Genomic DNA, 10,384 nt, shown 5'->3' with positions numbered 1-10,384 from the left:
ATGCAGAAACACTTAGGGTTAACTTGACGAGCCTAGCATGTACAGACATGGCCTCGGAACACAAGAGACCGAAAGGTCGAACATGAGTCGTATGGAAGATATGATCAACATGGAGATGTTCACCGATGATGACTAGTCCGTCTCACGTGATTATCAGACACGGCCTAGTCGACTCGGATCGTGTAACACTTAGATGACTAGAGGGATGTCAATCTGAGTGGGAGTTCATTAAATAATTTGATTAGATGAACTAAATTATCATGAACTTAGTCTAAAACATTTGCAAAAATATGTCTTGTAGATCAAATGGCCAACGCTCATGTCAACATGAACTTCAACACGTTCCTAGAGAAAACCAAGCTGAAAGATGATGGCAGCAACTATTTGGACTGGGTCCGGAACCTTAGGATCATCCTCATAGCAGCCAAGAAAGATTATGTCCTAGATGCACCGCTAGGTGAAGCACCCATCCCAGAGAACCAAGATGTTATGAACACTTGGCAATCACGTGCTGATGATTACTCCCTTGTTCAGTGCGGCATGCTTTACAGCTTAGAACCGGGGCTCCAAAAGCATTTTGAGCGACACGGAGCATATGAGATGTTCGAGGAGCCGAAAATGGTTTTTCAAGCTCATGCCCAGGTCGAGAGATATGAAGTCTCCGACAAGTTCTATAGTTGTAAGATGGAGGAAAACAGTTCTGTCAGTGAGCACATACTCAAAATGTCTGGGTTGCACAACCGCCTGTCCCAGCTGGAGATCAACCTCCCGGACGAGGCGGTCATTGACAGAATCCTTCAGTCGCTCCCACCAAGCTACAAGAGCTTTGTGCTGAACTACAATATGCAGGGGATGGTGAAGACCATTCCTGAAGTATTTTCAATGCTGAAGTCAGCAGAGGTTGAAATCAAGAAAGAACATCAAGTGTTGATGGTCAATAAGACCACTAAGTTCAAGAAGGGCAGGGGTAAGAAGAACTTCAAGAAGGACGGCAAAGATGTTGCTGCGCCCGGTAAGCCAGTTGCCGGGAAGAAGTCAAAGAATGGACCCAAGCCTGAGACTGAGTGTTTTTATTGCAAAGGGAAGGGTCACTGGAAGCGGAACTGCCCCAAATACTTAGCGGACAAGAAGGCCGGCAACACCAAAGGAGCTACGGAATAAGCGGAGACTGGCGAAGGACGAGGTGACGATGCGCGTCGGGAATGGTTCCAAGGTCGATGTGATCGCCGTCGGCACGCTACCTCTACATTTACCTACGGGATTAGTTTTAAACCTCAATAATTGTTATTTAGTGCCAAGTTTGAGCATGAACATTGTATCTAGATCTCGTTTAATACGAGATGGCTACTCATTTAAATCCGACAATAATGGTTGTTCTATTTATATGAGAGATATGTTTTATGGTCATGCCCCGATGGTCAATGGTTTATTCTTAATGAATCTCGAGCGTAATGTTACACATATTCATAGCGTGAATACCAAAAGATGTAAAGTTGATAACGATAGTCCCACATACTTGTGGCACTGCCGCCTTGGTCACATTGGTGTCAAGCGCATGAAGAAGCTCCATGCTAATGGACTTTTAGAGTCTCTCGACTATGAATCATTTGACACATGCGAACCATGCCTCATGGGCAAGATGACCAAGACTCCGTTCTCCGGAACAATGGAGCGAGCGACCAACTTGTTGGAAATCATACATACCGATGTGTGCGATCCAATGAGCGTTGAGGCTCGCGGAGGATATCGTTATGTTCTCACTCTCACTGATGACTTGAGTAGATATGGGTATGTCTACTTAATGAAACACAAGTCTGAGACTTTTGAAAAGTTCAAGGAATTTCAGAATGAGGTAGAGAATCAACGTGACCGAAAGATAAAATTCTTACGATCGGATCGTGTAGGAGAATATTTAAGTCACGAATTTGGTACACACTTAAGAAAATGTGGAATTGTTTCACAACTCACGCCGCCTGGAACACCTCAGTGTAACGGTGTGTCCGAACGTCGTAATCGCACTCTATTGGATATGGTGCGATCTATGATGTCTGTTACCGATTTACTGCTATCATTTTGGGGATACGCTCTAGAGACAGCTACATTCACTTTAAATAGGGCACCGTCTAAATCCGTTGAGACGACACCGTATGAATTATGGTTTGGGAAGAAACCTAAGCTGTCGTTTCTAAAAGTTTGGGGATGCGATGCTTATGTCAAGAAACTTCAACCTGAAAAGCTCGAACCCAAGTCGGAAAAATGCGTCTTCATAGGATACCCTAAGGAAACCATTGGGTATACATTCTACTTAAGATCCGAGGGCAAGATCTTTGTTGCCAAGAACAGATCCTTTCTGGAAAAAGAGTTTCTCTCGAAAGGAGTAAGTGGGAGGAAAGTAGAACTCGATGAAGTACTACCTCTTGAACCGGAAAGTAGTGCAGCTCAGGAAAATGTTCGTGTGGTGCCTACACCGACTGGAGAGGAAATTAATGATGATGATCAAGGTACTTCGGATCAAGTTGCTACTGAACTTCGTAGGTCCACAAGGACACGTTCCACACCAGAGTGGTATGGCAACCCTGTCCTGGAAATCATGTTGTTAGACAACGGTGAACCTTCGAACTATGAAGAAGCGATGGCGGGCCCAGATTCCAACAAATGGCTAGAAGCCATGCAATCCGAGATAGAATCCATGTATGAAAACAAAGTATGGACTTTGACTGACTTGCCCGATGATCGGCGAGCGATAGAAAACAAATGGATCTTTAAGAAGAAGACAGACACGGATGGTAATGTCACCATCTATAAAGCTCGACTTGTCGCTAAGGGTTATCGGCAAGTTCAAGGGATTGACTACGATGAGACTTTCTCTCCCGTAGCGAAGCTTAAGTCCGTCCAAATCATGTTAGCAATTGCCGCATACTATGATTATGAGATATGGCAGATGGACGTCAAAACGGCATTCCTTAACGGTTATCTTAAGGAAGAGCTGTATATGATGCAGCCGGAAGGTTTTGTCGATCCTAAGAATGCTAACAAGGTATGCAAGCTCCAGCGATCCATTTATGGGCTGGTGCAAGTATCTCGGAGTTGAAACATTCGCTTTGATGAGATGATCAAAGCGTTTGGGTTTGTGCAGACTTATGGAGAAGCTTGCGTTTACAAAGAAAGTGAGTGGGAGCTCTGTAGCATTTCTCATATTATATGTAGATGACATACTTTTGATGGGAAATGATATAGAATTCTTGGACAGCATTAAGGCCTACTTGAATAAGTGTTTTTCAATGAAGGACCTTGGAGAAGCTGCTTACATATTAGGCATCAAGATCTATAGGGATAGATTGAGACGCCTCATAGGTCTTTCACAAAGCACATACCTTGATAAGATTTTGAAGAAGTTCAAAATGGATTAGTCCAAGAAAGGGTTCTTGCCTGTATTGCAAGGTGTGAGATTGAGCTCGGCTCAATGCCCGACCACGGCAAAAGATAAAGAAGAGATGAGTGTCATCCCCTATGCCTCAGCCATAGGATCTATTATGTATGCCATGCTGTGTACCAGACCTGATGTAAACCTTGCCGTAAATTTGGTAGGAAGGTACCAAAGTAATCCCGGCAAGGAACACTGGACAGCGGTCAAGAATATCCTGAAGTACCTGAAAAGGACAAAGGACATGTTTCTCGTTTATGGAGGTGACGAAGAGCTCGTCGTAAAGGGTTACGTCAACGCTAGCTTCGACACATATCTGGATGACTCTAAGTCACAAACTGGATACGTGTATATGTTGAATGGTGGGGCAGTAAGCTGGTGCAGCTGCAAGCAGCGCGTCGTGGCGGGATCTACATGTGAAGCGGAATACATGGCAGCCTCGGAGGCAGCACATGAAGCAATCTGGGTGAAGGAGTTCATCACCGACCTAGGAGTCATACCCAATGTGTCGGGGCCGATCAAACTCTTCTGTGACAACACTGGAGCTATTGCCCTTGCCAAGGAGCCCAGGTTTCACAAGAAGACCAGGCACATCAAGCGTCGTTTCAACTCCATCCGTGAAAATGTTCAAGATGGAGACATAGATATTTGCAAAGTACATACGGATCTGAATGTCGCAGATCCATTGACTAAACCTCTTCCGTGAGCAAAACATGATCAACACCAGAACTCTATGGCTGTTCGATTCATCACAATGTAACTAGATTATTGACTCTAGTGCAAGTGGGAGACTGTTGGAAATATGCCCTAGAGGCAATAATAAAAGGATTGTTATTATATTTCCTTGTTCATGATAATTGTCTTTTATTCATGCTATAACTGTATTATCCGGAAATCGTAATACACGTGTGAATACATAGACCGCAATACGTCCCTAGTAAGCCTCTAGTTGACTAGCTCGTTGGTCAACAGATAGTCATGGTTTCCTGACTATGGACATTAGATGTCGTTGACAACGGGATCACATCATTAGGAGAATGATGTGATGGACAAGACCCAATCCTAAGCATAGCACAAGATCGTGTAGTTCGTTTTGCTAGAGCTTTTCCAATGTCAAGTATCTCTTCCTTAGACCATGAGATCGTGTAACTCCCGGATACCGTAGGAGTGCTTTGGGTGTACCAAACGTCACAACGTAACTGGGTGACTACAAAGGTGCACTACAGGTATCTCCAAAAGTGTCTGTTGGGTTGACACGGATCGAGACTGGGATTTGTCACTCCGTATAACGGAGAGGTATCACTGGGCCCACTCGATAGTGCATCATCATAATGAGCTCAAAGTGACCAAGTGTCTGGTCACGGGATCATGCATTACGATACGAGTAAAGTGACTTGCCGGTAACGAGATTGAACGAGGTATTGGGATACCGACGATCGAATCTCGGGCAAGTAACATACCGTCTGACAAAGGGAATAGTATACGGGGTTGCTTGAATCCTCGACATCGTGGTTCATCCGATGAGATCATCGAGGAGTATGTGGGAACCAACATGGGTATCCAGATCCCGCTGTTGGTTATTGACCGGAGAGCCATCTCGGTCATGTCTACATGTCTCCCGAACCCGTAGGGTCTACACACTTAAGGTTCGGTGATGCTAGGGTTGTATGAATATGAGTATGCAGCAAACCGAATGTTGTTCGGAGTCCCGGATGAGATCCCAGACGTCACGAGGAGTTCCGGAATGGTCCGGAGTTAAAGAATTATATATAGGAAGTGATGTTTCGGCCATCGGGAAAGTTTCGGGGTCACCAGGTATTGTACCGGGACCACCAGAAGGGTCCCGAGGGTCCACCGGGTGGGGCCACCTATCCCGGAGGGCCCCGTGGGCTGAAGTGGGAGGGGAACCAGCCCCTAGTGGTCTCGTGCGCTCCCCCCCCTAGGCCCCCCTGCGCCTAGGGTTGGAAACCCTAGGTGGGGGGGCGCCCCACTTGCCTTGGGGGGCACTCCACCCCCCTGGCCGCCGCCCCCCTTGGGAGATTAGATCTCCCAGGGCCGGCGCCCCCCTGGGGGCCTATATAAAGGAGGGCAGGGGGGAGGGCAGCGGCACCCTTGTGTCTTGGCGCCTCCCTCCCCTGCTACACCTCGTCCTCCTCCCGCAGCAGCTTGGCGAAGCCCTGCCGGAGTTCTGCTGCATCCACCACCACACCGTTGTGCTGCTGGATCATCATCAACCTCTCCTTCCCCCTTGCTGGATCAAGAAGGAGAGACGTCATCCGCTCCGTACGTGTGTTAAACGCGGAGGTGCTGTCCGTTCGGCACCTGGTCATCGGTGATTTGGATCACGTCGAGTACGACTCCATCATCACCGTTCTCTTGAACGCTTCCGCACGCGATCTACAAGTGGTATGTAGATGCAATCTCTCTCCTATCACTCGTTGCTTAGATGAACTCATAGATGGATCTTGGTGAAACCGTAGGAAAATTTTTAATTTTCTGCAACGTTCCCCAACAATAGAAGCACTTAGTTTCAGGCTTAGGTCTACCTTTGGGCTTCTTCACAGGAGTGACAACTTGCTTGACATTCTTCTTGAAGTTCCCTTTCTTTCCGTTTGCCCTTTTCTTGAAACTAGTGTTCTTGTTTAATCATCAACACTTGATGCCTTTTCTTGATTTCTACCTTCATCGATTTCAACATCATGAAGAGCTCGGGAATCGCTTTCGTCATCTCTTGTGTATTATAGTTCATCATGAAGTTCTAGTAACTTGGTGATGGTGACTAGAGAACTCTGTCAATCACTATCTTATCTAGAAGATTAACTCCCACTTGATTCAAGCGATTGTAGTACCCAGACATTCTGAGCACATGCTCACTAGCTGAGCTATGCTCCTCCATCTTTTAGGTGAAGTACTTGTCAGTGGTCTCATACCTCTTGACACGGGCATGAGTCTGAAATACCAATTTTAGCGCTTGGAACATCTCATATGCTCTATGATGTTCAAAGCGTCTTTGAAGCCCCGATTCTAATCCGTAAAGCATGGCGCACGAAACTATCAAGTAGTCATCATATGGAGCTTGACAAACGTTCATAACGTTTGTATTTGCTCCTACAATAGGTCTGTCACCTAGCGGTGCATCAAGGACATAATTCTTCTATGCAGCAATGAGGATAATCCTCATATCACGGACCCAGTCCGCATCTTTGCTACTATCATCTTTCAACTTAGTTTTCTCTAGGAACATATAAAAAACATAGGGAAGCTACAACGCGAGCTCTATATTGATCTACAACATAATTTGCAAAATACTATCAGGACTAAGTTCATGATAAATTAAATTAAATTAATCAAATTACTTAAGAACTCCCACTTAGATAGACATCCCTCTAGTTATCTAAACGACACGTGATCCAATCAGCTAAACCATGTCCGATCATCACGTGAGATGGAGTAGTTTTCAATGGTGAACATCATTATGTTGATCATATATACTATATGATTCATGTTCGACCTTTCGGTCTCCAGTGTTCCAAGGCCATATCTGTATATGCTATGCTCGTCAAGTTTAACCCGAGTATTCCGCGTGTGCAAATCTGGCTTGCACCCGTTGTATCTGAACGTAGAGCTTATCACACCCGATCATCACGTGGTGTCTCATCACAAAGAACTTTTGCAACGGTGCATACTCGGGGGGGGGGACACTTATTCCTTGAAATTTTAGTGAGGGGTCATCTTATAATGCTACCGCCGTACTAAGCAAAATAAGATGCATAAAAGATAAACATCACATGAAATCAGAATATGTGACATGATATGGCCATCATCATCTTGTGCTCATGATCTCCATCACCGAAGCAACGTCATGATATCCATCGTCACCGGCTTGACACCTTGATCTCCATCGTAGCGTCGTGGTCGTCTCGCCAACCATTGCTTCTACGACTATCGCTACCGCTTAGTGATAAAGTAAAGCAACTACATAGCGCTTGTATTTCATACAATAAAGCGACAACCATATGGCTCATGCCAGTTGCCGATAACTTTTACAAAACATGATCATCTCATACAACAATCTTATATTACATCATGTCTTGACCATATCACATCACAACATGCCCTGCAAAAACAAGTTGGACGTCCTCTACTTTGTTTGTTGCAAGTTTTACGTGGCTGCTAGCATAAACCTTACATACCTACGGCACAAAAACCACAACGGTGATTTATCAAATATAATGTTTTAACCTTCACAAGGACCGGCCGCAGTCAAATTCGATTCAACTAAAGTTGGAGAAACAGACACCCGCTAGCCACCTTTATGCAAAACTAGTTGCATGTCTGTCGGTGGAACCGGTCTCATGAACGCGGTCATGTAAGGTTGGTCCGGGCCGCTTCATCCAACAATACCGCCGAATCAAAATAAGACATTGGTGGTAAGCAGTATGACAATCACCTCCCACAACCCTTTGTGTTCTACTCGTGCATATCATCTACGCATAGACCTAGCTCGGATACCACTGTTGGGAGAAGTAGCATGCAATTTCAAAAAAAAAATCCTACGCTCATGCAAGATCTATCTAGGAGATGCATAGCAATGAGAGGGGAGAGTGTGTCCACGTACCCTCGTAGACTGAAAGCGGAAGCGCTAACTTAACGCGGTTGATGTAGTGGAACGTCTTCTCAAATCAACCGATCAAGTACTGAACATACGGCACCTCCGAGTTCTGCACATGTTCAGCTCGATGACGTCCCTCGAACTCTTGATCCAGCAGAGTGTCGATGGAGTCGATGAGTTCCGTCAGCACAATGGTGTGATGCCGGTGTTGGTGATGTGATCCATGCAGGGCTTCGCCTAAGCACTACAATGATATGACCGGATGAGTAAATGGTGGAGGGGGGCACCGCAAACGGCTAAGACAATTGTTGTGTCTTGGGGTTCCCCCTGACCCCGTATATAAAGGAGGAGATGGGAGGCGGGCGGCCCTAGGGCGTGCGCCATGGGATGGGAGGAGTCCTACTAGGACTCCACTCCTAGTAGGATTCGGCCCCCCTCTTTTTTTCCTTCTTTCAGAGAGGGAAAAGGGGGAAGGGAGAGGAAGACGAGAAGGAAAGGGGGGCGCACCCCCTCCCCTAGTCCAATTAGGACTCCCCATGGGAGGGGGGCACGGCCACCCCTTGTGGGCTTCCTCCCCTCTCTCCTATGGCCCATGTAGGCCCAACAATCCCCCGAGGGGGTCCCGTAACCTCCCGGTACTCCAAAAAATATCCGAACCTTTTCGAAATCATTCCGGTGTCCGAATATAACCTTCCAATATAAAGATATTTACCTCTCGGCCATTTCGAGACTCCTCGTCATGTCTGTGATCTCATCCGGGACTCCTAACAACCTTCGGTCACCAAAACACATAACTCATACAATACATATCGTCATCGAACGTTAAGCGTGTGTACCCTACAGTTTCGAGAACTATGTAGACATGACCGAGACACCTCTCTGGTCAATAACCAATAGCGGAACCTGGATGCTCATATTGGTTCCTACATATTCTACGAACATCTTTATCGGTCGAACCGCAATGTCAACATAGTTATTCCCTTTGTCATTGGTATGTTACTTGCCCGAGATTCGATCGTCGGTATCTTCATACCTAGTTCAATCTCGTTACCGGCAAGTCTCTTTACTCGTTACATAGGGCATCATCCCGCAACTAACTCATTAGTCACATTGCTTGCAAGGCTTCATATGATGTGCATTACCAAGAGGGCCTAGATATACCTCTCCGATACTCGGGGTGACAAATCCTAATCTCAATCTATGCCAACCCAACAAACACCTTCGGAGACACCTGTAGAGAATCTTTATTATCACCCAGTTACGTTGTGACGTTTGATAGCACATAAGGCATTCCTCCGGTGTCCGGGAGTTGCATAATCTCATAGTCGGAGGAATATATATTTGACACGAAGAAAGCAGTAGCAATAAAACTGAACGATCATTATGCTAAGCTAATAGATGGGTCTTGTCCATCACATCATTCTCCCGTTCATCAAACGACAACACATGTCCATGGCTAGGAAACTTAACCATCTTTGATCAACGAGCTAGTCAAGTAGAGGCATACTAGGGACACAATGTTTTGTCTATGTATTCACACATGTATCAAGTTTCCGGTTAATACAATTCTAGCATGAATAATAAAAATTTATCATGATATAAGGAAATATAAAATAACAACTTTATTATTGCCTCTAGGGCATATTTCCTTCAGGTTAAACCATATCTGCCTCCGCCGTGATTTTCCTCCTCCCTCGCCCCAATTTCTCGTCGTTGGCGAGCCTAAAAAGGGCATGGATGGCTATAGGAGTGGTGGGGATGACGCGGAGCGCCGCCGCCGCAAATCCGACGCCTCATGCAAGCGGGGTGCGCGGAGTTGGCTCAACCACGGGAGCTGGCCGCCGCCAGCGTTGAAACGCCACGAGCTCGTCGAGTACGAGCACGAGCTCGCCCGTCGCTGCCTTGCCTCCTCCGGCTCCACTGTCGCAGGGAGCTCGTCCACGGGCGCCTGGAGCTCGTGGCTCACTGCGGTCAAGAGAGAGCCGGGGGAGCTCGGGCCGCTCGCCGTCAAGCTCGAGGCTGACGCACCGCCGCATCGAGGATTGATCAGCCTCGAGGACTACCTCCCCCCTCCCCCCCGATAGGAGGAGCACCTAGAGTGTGTTATCATGGAGCGCTTGGCGATGGAGTGTGAGGAGGCCGCCGCGAGCTCGACTACGAGCGGATATTCCTCGAGCAGGGCGTCGCGGCGTCACAGGTGCATGCGTCCAAGGAGGCGGACCAGCACGTCATGAAGGCCTAGAAGGCCAAGGTCTTCATTGACCTTGACTCCGACGATGACTGATGAGCTCCTCCGTCTCCTTCGCCGCATCGTCGCCGCCGTGAGCTCGTCAGTTCTGGTAGCGTAG

The sequence above is a fragment of the Triticum dicoccoides genome, chromosome 6B, assembly GCF_002162155.2.
Source record: "Triticum dicoccoides isolate Atlit2015 ecotype Zavitan chromosome 6B, WEW_v2.0, whole genome shotgun sequence".
Taxonomy (NCBI): domain Eukaryota; kingdom Viridiplantae; phylum Streptophyta; class Magnoliopsida; order Poales; family Poaceae; genus Triticum; species Triticum dicoccoides.
This window is presented reverse-complemented; position numbering follows the sequence as displayed.